Below are 14256 nucleotides of genomic sequence, written 5' to 3' on the forward strand. Positions count from 1 at the left end.
AGTAGAAGTAAAACACTTCCTACTATCCCTCCCTCTACAGTGGATTCTACTTCTGAGGAAGAAGAATTTCCACCCTGTGCAGAACCTACACCAGAGGAGCTGGAAGCAGACACTGCTGAGCTTTTGGGTGAAGGGGGGCCTGCCAGGGAGGAGCTGAGTGTGGCACAGCATACCTGTCCCACACTAGAGGGTCTAAGACAGCAAGCTGTCAGACAAGCTAATGGGGATGTCAGTGACTCACACAGAGTTTACTGGGAGGACAACCTCTTGTACACTGAAGCAAGGGATCCTAAACCTGGAACTGCCAGGAGGTTAGTGATTCCTCAGGAGTACAGAAAGTTCCTCCTAACTCTAGCCCACGACATTCCCCTAGCTGGGCATCTGGGACAAATGAAAACTTGGGACAGGCTTGTTCCCTTGTTTCATTGGCCTAGAATGTCTGAGGACACAAAAGAATTTTGTAAGTCCTGTGAAACCTGTCAAGCCAGTGGCAAGACAGGTGGCACCCCAAAGGCACCCCTTATTCCACTGCCTGTGGTTGGGGTTCCCTTTGAAAGGGTAGGGGTTGACATAGTTTGCCCCCTTGACCCTCCTACTGCTTCAGGCAATAGGTTTATCTTGGTGGTAGTGGACCATGCCACGAGATATCCTGAAGCAATTCCTTTAAGGACCACTACAGCACCTGCAGTGGCAAAGGCCCTCCTGGGAATATTTTCCAGGGTGGGCTTCCCAAAGGAAGTAGTATCAGACAGGGGAAGCAATTTCATGTCTGCTTACTTAAAGGCCATGTGGAAGGAGTGTGGTGTGACTTACAAGTTCACTACACCCTATCATCCACAAACAAATGGACTGGTGGAGAGATTTAACAAAACTCTCAAAGGCATGATTATGGGACTCCCTGAAAAACTCCGCAGGAGATGGGATATCCTTTTACCATGCCTCCTTTTTGCCTAAAGGGAGGTACCCCAGAAAGGAGTGGGCTTCAGCCCCTTTGAACTCCTCTTTGGACACCCTGTTAGGGGTCCACTAACACTTGTCAAGGAGGGTTGGGAACAACCTTTAAAAGCTCCAAAGCAAGATATTGTGGATTATGTACTTGGCCTCAGATCAAGGATGGCTGAGTATATGAAAAAGGCCAGTAAAAACCTTCAGGCCAGCCAAGAGCTCCAGAAGCAATGGCATGACCAGAAGGCTGTTTTGGTTCAGTACCAACCAGGGCAGAAAGTGTGGGTCTTGGAGCCTGTGGCCCCAAGAGCACTCCAAGATAAATGGAGTGGACCCCACATAATTGTTGAAAAGAAGGGTGAAGTCACCTACTTAGTTGACTTAGGCACTGCCTGGAGTCCCCTTAGGGTGCTCCATGTCAATCGCCTGAAACCCTACTATGACAGGGCTGGTCTCACCCTGCTCATGGCAACTGATGAGGGACATGAAGAAGACAGTGATCCTCTACCTGATCTCTTCTCTTCCACAGAACAAGATGCTCTAGTGGAAGGTGTAGTTTTGGCTGATTGTCTTACTGCTGAGCAGAAAGACCATTGCATAAATCTCCTGGGTCAGTTTTCTGAACTCTTCTCTACTGTGCCAGGTACCACTTCTTGGTGTGAGCACACTATAGATACTGGAGACAGCTTGCCTGTCAAAAGTAAGATCTATAGGCAGCCTGACTATGTCAGAGACTGCATAAAGCAAGAGGTGCAGAAAATGTTAGAACTAGGAGTGGTTGAGCACTCTGAAAGTCCATGGGCTTCTCCTGTGGTACTTGTACCAAAACCTCATTCCAAGGATGGAAAGAAGGAAATGCGGTTTTGTGTAGACTACAGAGGTCTCAACCAGGTAACCAAAACTGATGCTCACCCTATACCCAGGGCAGATGAGCTCATAGATACACTGGCATCTGCCAAGTATCTAAGCACTTTTGACTTGACTGCAGGGTATTGGCAGATCAAATTATCAGAAGATGCAAAACCTAAAACTGCATTTTCAACCATTGGAGGCCATTACCAATTCACAGTAATGCCTTTTGGATTGAAAAATGCACCTGCCACTTTCCAGAGGTTGGTGAACACAGTCCTGCAAGGGCTGGAAGCTTTTAGTGCAGCATATCTGGACGATATAGCTGTCTTTAGCTCCAGTTGGGATGATCACCTGGTCCACCTATGTAAAGTTTTAGAGGCCCTGCAAAAGGCAGGCCTCGCTATCAAGGCTTCAAAGTGCCAGATAGGGCAGGGGAAGGTGGTTTATCTGGGACACCTTGTTGGTGGGGAACAGATTGCACCACTTCAGGGGAAAATCCAAACTATTATAGATTGGGTTCCCCCTACTACTCAGACTCAGGTGAGAGCCTTCCTAGGCCTCACTGGGTATTACAGGAGGTTCATTAAGAACTATGGCTCCATTGCAGCCCCTCTTAATGACCTCACATCCAAGAAGATGCCTAAAAAGGTATTATGGACAGCAAACTGTCAGAAAGCTTTTGAGGAGCTGAAGCAGGCCATGTGCTCTGCACCTGTCCTGAAAAGCCCTTGTTACTCTAAAAGATTCTATGTCCAAACTGATGCATCTGAATTAGGAGTAGGGGCAGTCCTATCACAACTTAATTCTGAGGGCCAGGATCAACCTGTTGCTTTTATTAGTAGGAGGTTGACCCCTAGAGAAAAGCGTTGGTCTGCCATTGAGAGGGAGGCCTTTGCTGTGGTCTGGGCACTGAAGAAGTTGAGGCCATCCTTGTTTGGCACTCACTTCATTGTTCAGACAGACCACAAACCTCTACTTTGGCTAAAACAAATGAAAGGTGAAAATCCTAAATTATTGAGGTGGTCCATATCCCTACAGGGAATGGACTATACAGTGGAACATAGACCTGGGAGTAGCCACTCCAATGCAGATGGACTCTCCAGATATTTCCACTTAGACAATGAAGACTCATCAGGTCATGGCTAGTCTTATTGTCCTTCGTTTGGGGGGGGGGGGGTTGTGTAGGAAAGTACCATTTTGCCTGACATGTTACCCCCATTTTTCACTGTATATATGTTGTTTTAGTTGTATGTGTTACTGGGACCCTGCTGGTCAGGGCCCCAGTGCTCATAAGTGTGCCTGAATGTGTTACCTGTGTTATGACTAACTGTCTCACTGAGGCTCTGCTAATCAGAACCTCAGTAGTTATGCTCTCTCATTTCTTTCAAATTGTCACTAACAGGCTAGTGACCAATTTTACCAATTTACATTGGCTTACTGGAACACCCTTATAATTCCCTAGTATATGGTACTGAGGTACCCAGGGTATTGGGGTTCCAGGAGATCCCTATGGGCTGCAGCATTTCTTTTGCCACCCATAGGGAGCTCTGACAATTCTTACACAGGCCTGCCACTGCAGCCTGAGTGAAATAACGTCCACGTTATTTCACAGCCATTTTACACTGCACTTAAGTAACTTATAAGTCACCTATATGTCTAACCTTTACCTGGTAAAGGTTAGGTGCAAAGTTACTTAGTGTGAGGGCACCCTGGCACTAGCCAAGGTGCCCCCACATTGTTCAGGGTCAATTCCCCGGACTTTGTGAGTGCGGGGACACCATTACATGCGTGCACTACATATAGGTCACTACCTATATGTAGCTTCACAATGGTAACTCCGAATATGGCCATGTAACATGTCTATGATCATGGAATTGCCCCCTCTATGCCATCCTGGCATAGTTGGCACAATCCCATGATCCCAGTGGTCTGTAGCACAGACCCTGGAAATGCCAAACTGCCTTTCCCGGGGTTTCACTGCAGCTGCTGCTGCTGCCAACCCCTCAGACAGGCTTCTGCCCTCCTGGGGTCCAGCCAGGCCTGGCCCAGGATGGCAGAACAAAGGACTTCCTCTGAGAGAGGGTGTTACACCCTCTCCCTTTGGAAAATGGTGTGAAGGCAAGGGAGGAGTAGCCTCCCCCAGCCTCTGGAAATGCTTTCATGGGCACACATGGTGCCCATTTCTGCATAAGCCAGTCTACACCGGTTCAGGAACCCCTTAGCCCTGCTCTGGCGCGAAACTGGACAAAGGAAAGGGGAGTGACCACTCTCCTGACCTGTACCTCCCCTGGGAGGTGCCCAGAGCTCCTCCAGTGTGCTCCAGACCTCTGCCATCTTGGAAACAGAGGTGCTGCTGGCACACTGGACTGCTCTGAGTGGCCAGGGCCAGCAGGTGACATCAGAGACTCCTTCTGATAGGCTCCTTCAGGTGTTGCTAGCCTATCCTCTCTCCTAAGTAGCCAAACCCTCTTTTCTGGCTATTTAGGGTCTCTGCTTTGGGGATTTCCTTAGATAACGAATGCAAGAGCTCATCCGAGTTCCTCTGCATCTCTCTCTTCACCTTCTGCCAAGAAATCGACTGCTGACCGCGCTGGAAGCCAGCAAAACTGCAACAAAGTAGCTAAGACGACTACTGCAACTCTGTAACGCTGATCCTGCCGCCTTCTCGACTGTTTTCCTGGTGGTGCATGCTGTGAGGGTAGTCTGCCTCCTCTCTGCACTAGAAGCTCCGAAGAAATCTCCCGTGGGTCGACGGAATCGTCCCCCTGCAACCGCAGGCACCAAAGAACTGCATCACTGGTACCCTGGGTCTCCTCTCAGCATGATGAGCGAGGTCCCTTGAATCCAGCAACTCTGTCCAAGTGACTCCCACAGTCCAGCGACTCTTCAGTCCAAGTTTGGTGGAGGTAAGTCCTTGCCTCCCCACGCCAGACTGCATTGCTGGGAACCGCAACTTTTGCAGCTACTCCGGCCTCCGTGCACTTCCGGTGGAAATCCTTTGTGCACAGTCCAGCCTGGGTCCACGGCACTCTAACCTGCATTGCACGACCTCCTAAGTTGTTCTCCGGCGACGTGGGACTCCTTTGTGCGACTTCGGGTGAGCACCATTTCACGCATCCTTGTAGTGCCTGTTTCTGGCACTTCTGTGGGTGCTGCCTGCTGCTGAGAGGGCTTCTTGTCTTGCTCGACGCCCCCTCTGTCCCCTGACGCAATTGGCGACATCCTGGTCCATCCTGGGCCACAGCAGCATCCAAAAACACTAACTGCACGATTTGCAGCTAGCAAGGCTTGTTGGTGGTCTTTCGGCAGGAAAACACTTCTGCACGACTTTCTACAGCGGGAGGGATCCGTCCTCCAAAGGGGAAGTCTCTAGCCCTTGTCATTCTTGCAGAAACCTAAGCTTCTACTGTCCAGTAGCAGCTTCTTTGCACCCACAGCTGGCATTTCCTGGGCATCTGCCCATCTCCGACTTGCTTGTGACTTTTGGACTTGGTCCCCTTGTTCCACAGGTACCCTCGACTGGAAATCCATTGTTGTTGCATTGTTGGTTTGTGTCTTTCCTGCAGAATTCCCCTATCACGACTTCTATGTCCTTTGGGGAACTTTAGTGCACTTTGCACTCACTTTTCAGGGTCTTGGGGTGGGCTATTTTTCTAACCCTTACTATTTTCTAATAGTCCCAGCGACCCTCTACAAGGTCACATAGGTTTGGGGTCCATTCGTGGTTCGCATTCCACTTTTGGAGTATATGGTTTGTGTTGCCCCTATCCCTATGTGTCCCCATTGCATCCTATTGTAACTATACATTGTTTGCACTGTTTTCTAATACTATTACTGCATATTTTGGTATTGTGTACATATATCTTGTGTATATTTGCTATCCTCATACTGAGGGTACTCACTGAGATACTTTTGGCATATTGTCATAAAAATAAAGTACCTTTATTTTTAGTATATCTGTGTATTGTGTTTTCTTATGATATTGTGCATATGACACTAGTGGTACTGTAGGAGCTTCACTCGTCTCCTAGTTCAGCCTAAGCTGCTCTGCTAAGCTACCATTATCTATCAGCCTATGCTGCTAGACACCCTATACACTAATAAGGGATAACTGGGCCTGGTGCAAGGTGCAGGTACCCCTAGGTACTCACTACAAGCCAGTCCAGCCTTCTACAATGTGGCTTAACAGTGACTCCATGATTGTCTGGGAACCTTTTTAAGAGACTGGTATAGTTCTAACTTTCTTGAGCTTTAAATAATCCTAAATTCTACTCTGACCACGGGAAATATGTACACAAGATTATGCCAGCAATAACTACTAGCGATAAGCTCAACTGTAGAGAGAGATGCATCAAACAGACTTTTCATAGTACTTAAAACAACGCATATGAAGGGTCACAACCTGAAAGAACGTGCAATGATTAGTTCAAAACATTATAACCTATTTTTAGCAGCTGATTAGCAGATATGGATTAATAATTTGTGAAAGAAAGGTAACGACTTCTTCATGCGTACATTAAACATTTATTGAGACACAGCATTTCAACCTAAAATGTAATTGTAATAGTTTATCAGCACCACAACATCAACAATGCATTAGTTGAAAACCACAATGGAAATAAAAGAGAAGAGAAAAAGAAGTGATAGAAAAAAAGGATGACTTTGTCCAAAAACAAAAACCTTAGCTTGCTCCTAGCGCATGCTGCCCGATGTCGAGGGGGAGGCTCTGCATTGTACATGGAACTAAGTGAGCCTGATAGTCTGTCAATATCGGCTTGGGGACAAAGACAGCAACAATTTATGCGGAGAAGGAACAACTCAACAACTACAGGCCTTCCTTGGCCAAGCACAAACTACACCATCTGTGTCAAGCCCAGCGGTCCAAGCGAATAACACCTCTCACTTCTTTCAGACGCCACCAATGTTTAAGAGACTGGTAGTATTGAGAAACCCTATTAGCCTGAAAAAAAAGATTGAGGCGTTGGCCATATATCAAACCCACGGCCTATGCACACCATCTGTGTCATGCCCAGTGGTCCAAGCAGTGAGGCTTCGTCCCTATATCACACTCAGGGATCAAGCATATCACCTGTGTCACGCCCAGCGGTCCAAGCGATACACTGCATCATACTGTATCACAATGAGGGATCAAGCATACCATTCAGCTCATGCCCAGCAGTCCAACCGACTAAGCAATACATTGACCTCACAAAGCAGTGTGTCAACTATCGTAAAATGGTCACCTCCAAGACTGGCCTGTGACTACTCAGTTCGGCTACATGAAATGTGCAAATGTCAGATTTCTGTCAGTGGCAGGGCGCTCAGGTTCAATTTTTACGCTTCTTCCTAGTCTACCATACACCAAATGCTCAGCCTAAGGATCAGCTATAGGGCCAGATTTACAAGGCCCTAGCACCACAGGAGTGTCACTTTTTAGTGGCGCTCCAGTGGTGCTTTTCACTGCAGTATATTTACAAGGAGGCGTTAAGCCATTTTTTGTGGCTTAATACCTCTTTGCAAATATGGCCCCCCAATGCAGTTTTCTGTGTCACTTTGGTGTGCAATGGGTGTTGTTGTGGGCGTTCCACCACAACACCCATTGCTTTTGACGCTGTCCCAGATTTTCAAGAAGGCATATATCTGAGGAAGCACCAAAAACTAGGGCCACCCCAGGGGTGGTTTTAACATGGTACAACAAGGAGGAATAATTGTATTCCTCCTCGTTTTTTGCTATTTGTGGGTACAGCACACATAGAAGGAGCTAAAGGCCATGAATGATTGTGATGAGCAGCACACATAGAAGTGCCAAATCACCATTGTAGATTGTTTATGTGCATGAATGGGCCCCTTCCTGCACATAAACTATAACATGCCTCAACGCAGACACCCTTGCACTATGGTGCATGAGCTTAATTCAGCACTGGTGCAGGCGGAAACACAGGGGTGTGTTGTATTTCTGTAAATACGGCGCATCCCTGCATTTCAAAAGTGTAGCAGCGCAGCAGTCCTATTTTTTATGTAGTACCATGCTGCGCCACTTTGTTGTAAATCTGGGCCGTAGTTTCTTACTCACTGGTAGGTGGCTTCAGAATGGACAACTGCCCCGTTATTCAGCAAAACTTTCAATCAATTGTGTCATCTGCTCACCTCTTTTTGCTACAAAGATCTGAATCCGTATTGTCGAGTCCTCGTCCTTCCGCTGCAGTCGAGCTCAAAGAACCAACCTTTCCAGGCTGGCTCACCTAAATGTTGCTCGAATGTGGATTTACCTTAACCCCTACTGCGCCAGGGACGTAACGATTACGTCCACCGGCACAGTGCTCCTGTGCCGAGGACGTAACCATTACGTCCTCGACCTGGAGCTCTGAGGGAGCGTTGGCTTCCCTCCCACCCCCCCAAGGCAGGGATGGAAGGTGAAGCCCTTCCCCTTTTGCCCTCTCCACCCCCTAATGACATCAGCACGTAATAGCACGCTGACATCCTTACAGGGTGCCAGTTGCACTGGAAGCCATTTGCTTCCAGATTGCAATCGGAGAAACAGGTAAGTTTCTCCTCTGGTGGGTGTGGAGTTTGAAACAAAGCGGCATCGGGGAAAGGAAAGGTTTTCCTTTCCCCCGTGTCTTTTTGAGCATTCCTGCTGCCCGATCGCACTGCCGCAGATATGCCCACTGGACGCCAGGGATTTTCTTTTTTTAGTTGAACTTGCTCGTTTCTGTGTCCCTTGGGCAAGGGTCACTCCCCTTTGGGGGGCATGTGTGTTATGGCCATTTCTGCCCACCTGGGGGGCAGATCGGCCTATTATTTTTAGGCTGGTCTGCCCCAAGGGGGCCAGAAAGCACTAGGGGCCATATGTACGAACACATTTTCCCATAGACACAGAATGGGCAAAACTGCTTGCTACATCTGGCCCTAGAACGCCAGGGATGTATTTTTCTTTGTTTATTTATGTGGGGGGGTGCCCCTTGGGCATGGGGCACCCACCCAAGGGGGGCATAGAACTGTTGGCCATTTCTGCCTCCCTTGGGGGTATATCAGCCTATTCTTTTTAGGCCCACCTGCCCCCAAGGGGGGCAGAAGCCACTTGGGCACCAGGGATAGTGTGTGTGTGTGTGTGTTTAGTGGATGGGGGGGCAGCCCCTTGGGCAAGGGTTGCTGCCCTTTGGGAGGCGTGTGTTTTATGGCCATTTCTGCCCCCCCTTGGGGGAAGATCTGCCTATTATGTTTAGGCCGATCTGCCCCCAATGGGGGCAGAAATCACTGGAACGCCAGGGATGTTTTTTTTAATTTGTTTATTTATGTGGGGGGGCATAGAATTGTTGGCCATGTCTGCCCCCCTTGGGGGCAGATCGCCCTATTTTTTTCAGGTCCACCTGCCCCCAAGGGGAGCAGAAGCCGCTTAGCCATCAGGGATAAAGTGTGTGTATGTGTGTTTATTGGATGGGGGCAGCCCCTTGGGCAAGGGTCGCACCCCCAAGGGGGGCATAGAACTGTTGGCCATTTCTGCCCCCTTTGGGGCAGAAGCCACTTAGGTACAAGGGATAGTGTGTGTGTGTTTTTTGTTGTTGTTTGGGGGTGGCCCCTTGGGCAAGGGTCGCTCCCCATGGGGACACACTACTAAAGGTATTTTTTGCCCCCCCACCCCCTATGGGGGGCAGAATCTACGTAGATGCCAATTTCTAAATGCTTGATGGTGGGGTGTTTGTCAACTGGCGAAGTATTTGCATTTGTGATACATTTTTTGTTCTCCTTTTTGTTCTAGTTCAAAGCTTTTGCTTTTTTTGCTGTGGCTCCTTGTGGTTTTGGCGGTGGTTGACCTGCGGTTTGCATAGTTGCATGTTTTAGGTAAGCAAAAACAATTTACTCCAAAGGAGTATTGTTGCCATGCATGAATGACATGTTTGTAGGTGGTGTACTAAATGCAGGATTGTGTGTGAAATTGTCCTTAGATTTGTGCACAATGATATTTGTGTTGTCTTATGTCTAATTTGCTTTTCTTTCTTTCTTTTTAGTGGGATATCATTGGTGATTGCTGTGTCTGTGCAGAGTAGTTGCTGTTGGGTCAAACTTTTTCAGGCAAGTGAGAGGTATAGTTTTTGAATTTATAACTCCTAGTGATAAAGCTTCACTTTATTACTTATCTTAAACAGTGCTGGTTGTTGGTGGTGCATTTGTCCAGTTACTTTTCGTAGGAAAGATCATAGCTAGCTGCAGGATGATCGCTCAGCAGGTTGCTGGTATGCTTTTTGAGTCATTGTCTGATCATGATTATGAGACAGACTCTGCATCTGAGGCAGAGGAGGAAGTGAGAGATTCTGGCAGTGAAGTTTCTGTCGGAGATTAATCTTCTGATGAGGAAGCCACTCTCAGTGCAGATGAAGAGCCTGTTTTAGAGGAGGACACTGATGTGCCATTGGTGCAGCAACCTGGGGCTGAAAGGTTTCCTGTTAGAAGACCTAAACTCTGGGTTGCCCCAAACATGGAGCAGCCAGAGTTGCCTGCCTTTACTGGTCTCCTGGGGTGTAGAGTCAATACTGAGAACTTTTTGCCTGTCAATTTCTTTGAGTTATTTATGGATGATGTGTTTTTGGAAGAGATTGTGTTGTGAAAACACGGTAAGAAGCGTTGTAAAGATTTGGGGACGTTTATTTCGATCCAATACAGGGACCGCCGCTGTCACGTCCTCCGGCTCCGCAGCCTTCAACCGTCTCTTCTCCTCGCGCTCGAGAGCACGGGAGAACGCGACAGCCGGCAGCACGCAGAAATAGGTTCGGCACGCGGTAACATTACCGCGTGCCTAACCACAGAACACAACATAATATCTTCTTCTTTTTTTTTTTTTTTTTTAACTTCCAAACCAGAGAAACACAACCCAACATTAGAACAAACATTATAATAACATAACATTTAACCACTAAACAGTCTTGGCAAAAATAACCATAGCAACAAGTAGATTTCCTGTTAAGGGCAATGACATACCCTAAGTTTGAGCGGCACCCGTTTCACTCGAACAGATCTTCTAAGTGTTTGGGGAACTCCCAACTTAGTGTCTGACACCAACCGTTCCTGAACCATGCCCTCTCATACCGCTCTACTACACCTTTTCATTCCACCGTCCCTGTCGTCATTCACCTTCACAGCTTTACTCATATTCCACCATTGACCACCCTCAACCATGATAGCATTACCACACACTTTCCTCACTGTAACTGGACTTCGATAACAAGCTTCCCCTTTCCTCACAAAGGTCTGTAACTTGATGCGCACACTATCACCTGGTTGAAAAGAGCGTTCTTTTGTAGAATTTTTCTGGTCATACCTAGCTTTCACCCTGTCTTGATTTTTCTTTACCTCACCCCTAACTTTATCCTTGTCCACCACATCAGGAAATTTACCCAACACGATCTTGGCTAACCAAGCCGGGAAAGGTTTCGACGTACTACGCCTACCTTTCAACAGTTCAAATGGGGAGATTTTCGTCACTGAATGTGGTGTGGTACGATAAAACCACAACATCGAATTCACAGCTTCTTCCACATCCAATCTACTCGCTTTAGCCCACTTTATGCATTCCACAACCACTCTGTTCATTCTTTCAACTAAACCATTCGTTTGAGGATGGTACAGCGAACTCTTCAAATGCTTCACATCAGACTCTCTTAGGAAGGTTTCCATCTCATTGCTCACAAACTGTACACCATTGTCCGAGATTAAATATTCTGGAAAACCTTCCCTCCAAAAAATCTCTTTGAGGAACTGTATGGCAGAACTTGCCGAAGGCTTAGCGAAAAAACACACTTCTGGCCACTTACTAAAATAATCCATCAGTACAAAAGCATAGTGCATGTGACTAGGGAGAAAATTGTAAGGCCCAACCATATCAACACCCACTTTAACCCAAGCCTTCTCTGGTAAAGGTATGGGTTGTAATGGTGGCTTCACAATCTTCAACCCTTTTTCAGCACCATTGCACACAACACATCCATGAACAGCCCTTTCCACATCCTTATCCATAGAAGGCCACCAATACAGCGCCCTGATCCGTCTTTTTGTCATGGTGCCACCATGGTGCCCATCATGCGCATGGTCCACCAATTTTTGTCTAAGCTCACATGGGGGTACACATTTATCATTCCTTAACACAATGTCATCCTGAATTGATAACTCATCAGCCACCTTGGCATACGGTTGGACTTCTGAATTCAAATTCCTTTCCTTAGGCCAACCGTTGACAATATACTGCTTAACCCTGGAAAGCACCTCATCATTGCTTTCAGCCATCTTCCATACCGTTTCCGTGCACACTTTGGATTCATCGGCATCCACAGCCGCTATAAAACAATCCTCCACATCATCCTCCACATCAACAGTACTTTCATCACTAATAGGTAAACGAGATAAAAAGTCAGCTGTGAAGTTGTCTTTTCCTGGAATATATCTGACATGAAAGTCATATTGTAACAGTTTCGTGGTGAGGCGTGCTATACGAGGGGTTGTATAATTGATCTTGTCTCCATTCAAAATGTACACCAATGGTTTATGATCAGTTTGAACAACAAATGTTCTCCCCCATAAATAGCTTCTAAATATCTCACTAGCCCAATAGCATGCTAGCAGCTCTTTCTCAATCACAGAGTAATTGAGTTCTGGCTCACGTAATACTCTAGAGGCATAACTAATAACCTTCTCATCCTTCCCCATACCTTGAGACAGCACCGCACCCAACCCATACCTACTAGCATCAACAGTGATGGTGCACAATTGGCTGGGTCATATGGACTCAATGGCCTAGCATCGACCAACTCCTGTTTGACCCTTTCGGATGTAGCTTGACACTCACTGTCCCATATGAACGGTACTTTGTTCTTGAGCAAGTTACACAAAATCTTCATTTTGCTAGCATAATTGGAAATGAACCTAGAATAGTATTCACACATGCCTACAAATGATCGCAACTCGTCTTTGTCCTTGGGATTAGGCGATTCCACAATCGCTTTTACCAAACCGGGCCGCGGTGCAACGCCATCCCCAGACACACAATGACCCAAAAATTCTATCTTATTCTTGTAAAACTCACATTTTTCTTTCCTTACACAGACGCCATAAGACTGAAAATTTTTAAAGACAGATCTGATTTTCACGTGATGACCTTCCAAATCCCTAGTATGAATCAAGACATCATCTTGGAAAACCAGAATGCCCTGTACTTCCCCCAACATTTTGTGCATGATGTGTTGAAACGCTGACGCAGCAGAGGCCAACCCAAATGGCATCCTGCAAAACTGGAAAGTGCCAAACGGAGAATTAAAAGCTGTGTAATGACGCGAATCCTCATCCAACACCACCTGGTGATATGCTGAAGCAAGATCTATTTTGGAAAACCACACAGAGCCTCTGAGCTCATCGAGCAGGTCGCTAATCTTAGTTAAAGGGTATGAGTCTACCCATATCTCCTTATTGAGACTCCTCAGGTCCACACATAAACGCAGGTCCCCATTTCGTTTCTGGGCAACCACCAATGGAGAAAGCCACAAACTGGACTCAATAGGCTCAATTACACCATTATTTTGTAGTTTGTGCAATTCAGTTTTAAGATCCTCTCTTAGACTAAATGGCACCGACCTGACCTTATGTCTCACTGGGATAGCCCGATCCTTTACCTCAATTTTGTGCTTGAAACCAGCAATCTTTACCAAACCCTGTGCAAAAATGCTAGGGAACTCCTCTTCAAAAGGTGCCTTAGATTCTGAGTTCCCTACGACAAGGACTTGTTCTTTAGCACCAGGTTTCAACACCATGCCAAACAGCCCTTGATGGTACCATCCTAAAATGTTCAAACCTTTACACGCCACATAAGTTTTACCGAAGATCTTCCGATCCTTGAACTCAAGACTATCTTCTATGTAGCCTTCCAGGTTAATTTTCCTGCCCTCATAAGACACAGGTGATCTGTCAGGAGGCAATAACTTCCTATCACCCCAAACATTGTGGAAAAGATCCGATGTGATCATAGTAATACGTGCCCCAGAATCCACTAACAACCGAAGCCACTTATCACCAACCCGAATATCAACAAGAGGATCTATGCATTGGTTTTGATCCTTGACTCCACATACCCTTTCAGTGACTACCATAATCATATCTTGATAGGCCTTAACAAAAGAATCCTCTTCATTTTCCCCCTCTTTTTCTACCACTGTGGACACCTTAGCTTGTTTATTAAACATGGATGGACAGACTTTAGCAAAGTGACCTACTTTACTACACTTCCTACATGCAGCATTCTTTGCTGGACAACTTTTGCCATCCTTAAAGTGAGGCATGTTCCCACATCTAAAACATATGTTAGACGACCTGAAAAATAGATTGTCATATTTTCTCGAGTCGCCTTTCTTTACCGCACTCAGTTTAGTAACGACATTCACATGCATTTGATCAGAGTCCTTCAGCCCAGTACTTATT

This window comes from Pleurodeles waltl, chromosome 4_2 (genome assembly GCF_031143425.1).
Source record: "Pleurodeles waltl isolate 20211129_DDA chromosome 4_2, aPleWal1.hap1.20221129, whole genome shotgun sequence".
Lineage (NCBI taxonomy): Eukaryota > Metazoa > Chordata > Amphibia > Caudata > Salamandridae > Pleurodeles > Pleurodeles waltl.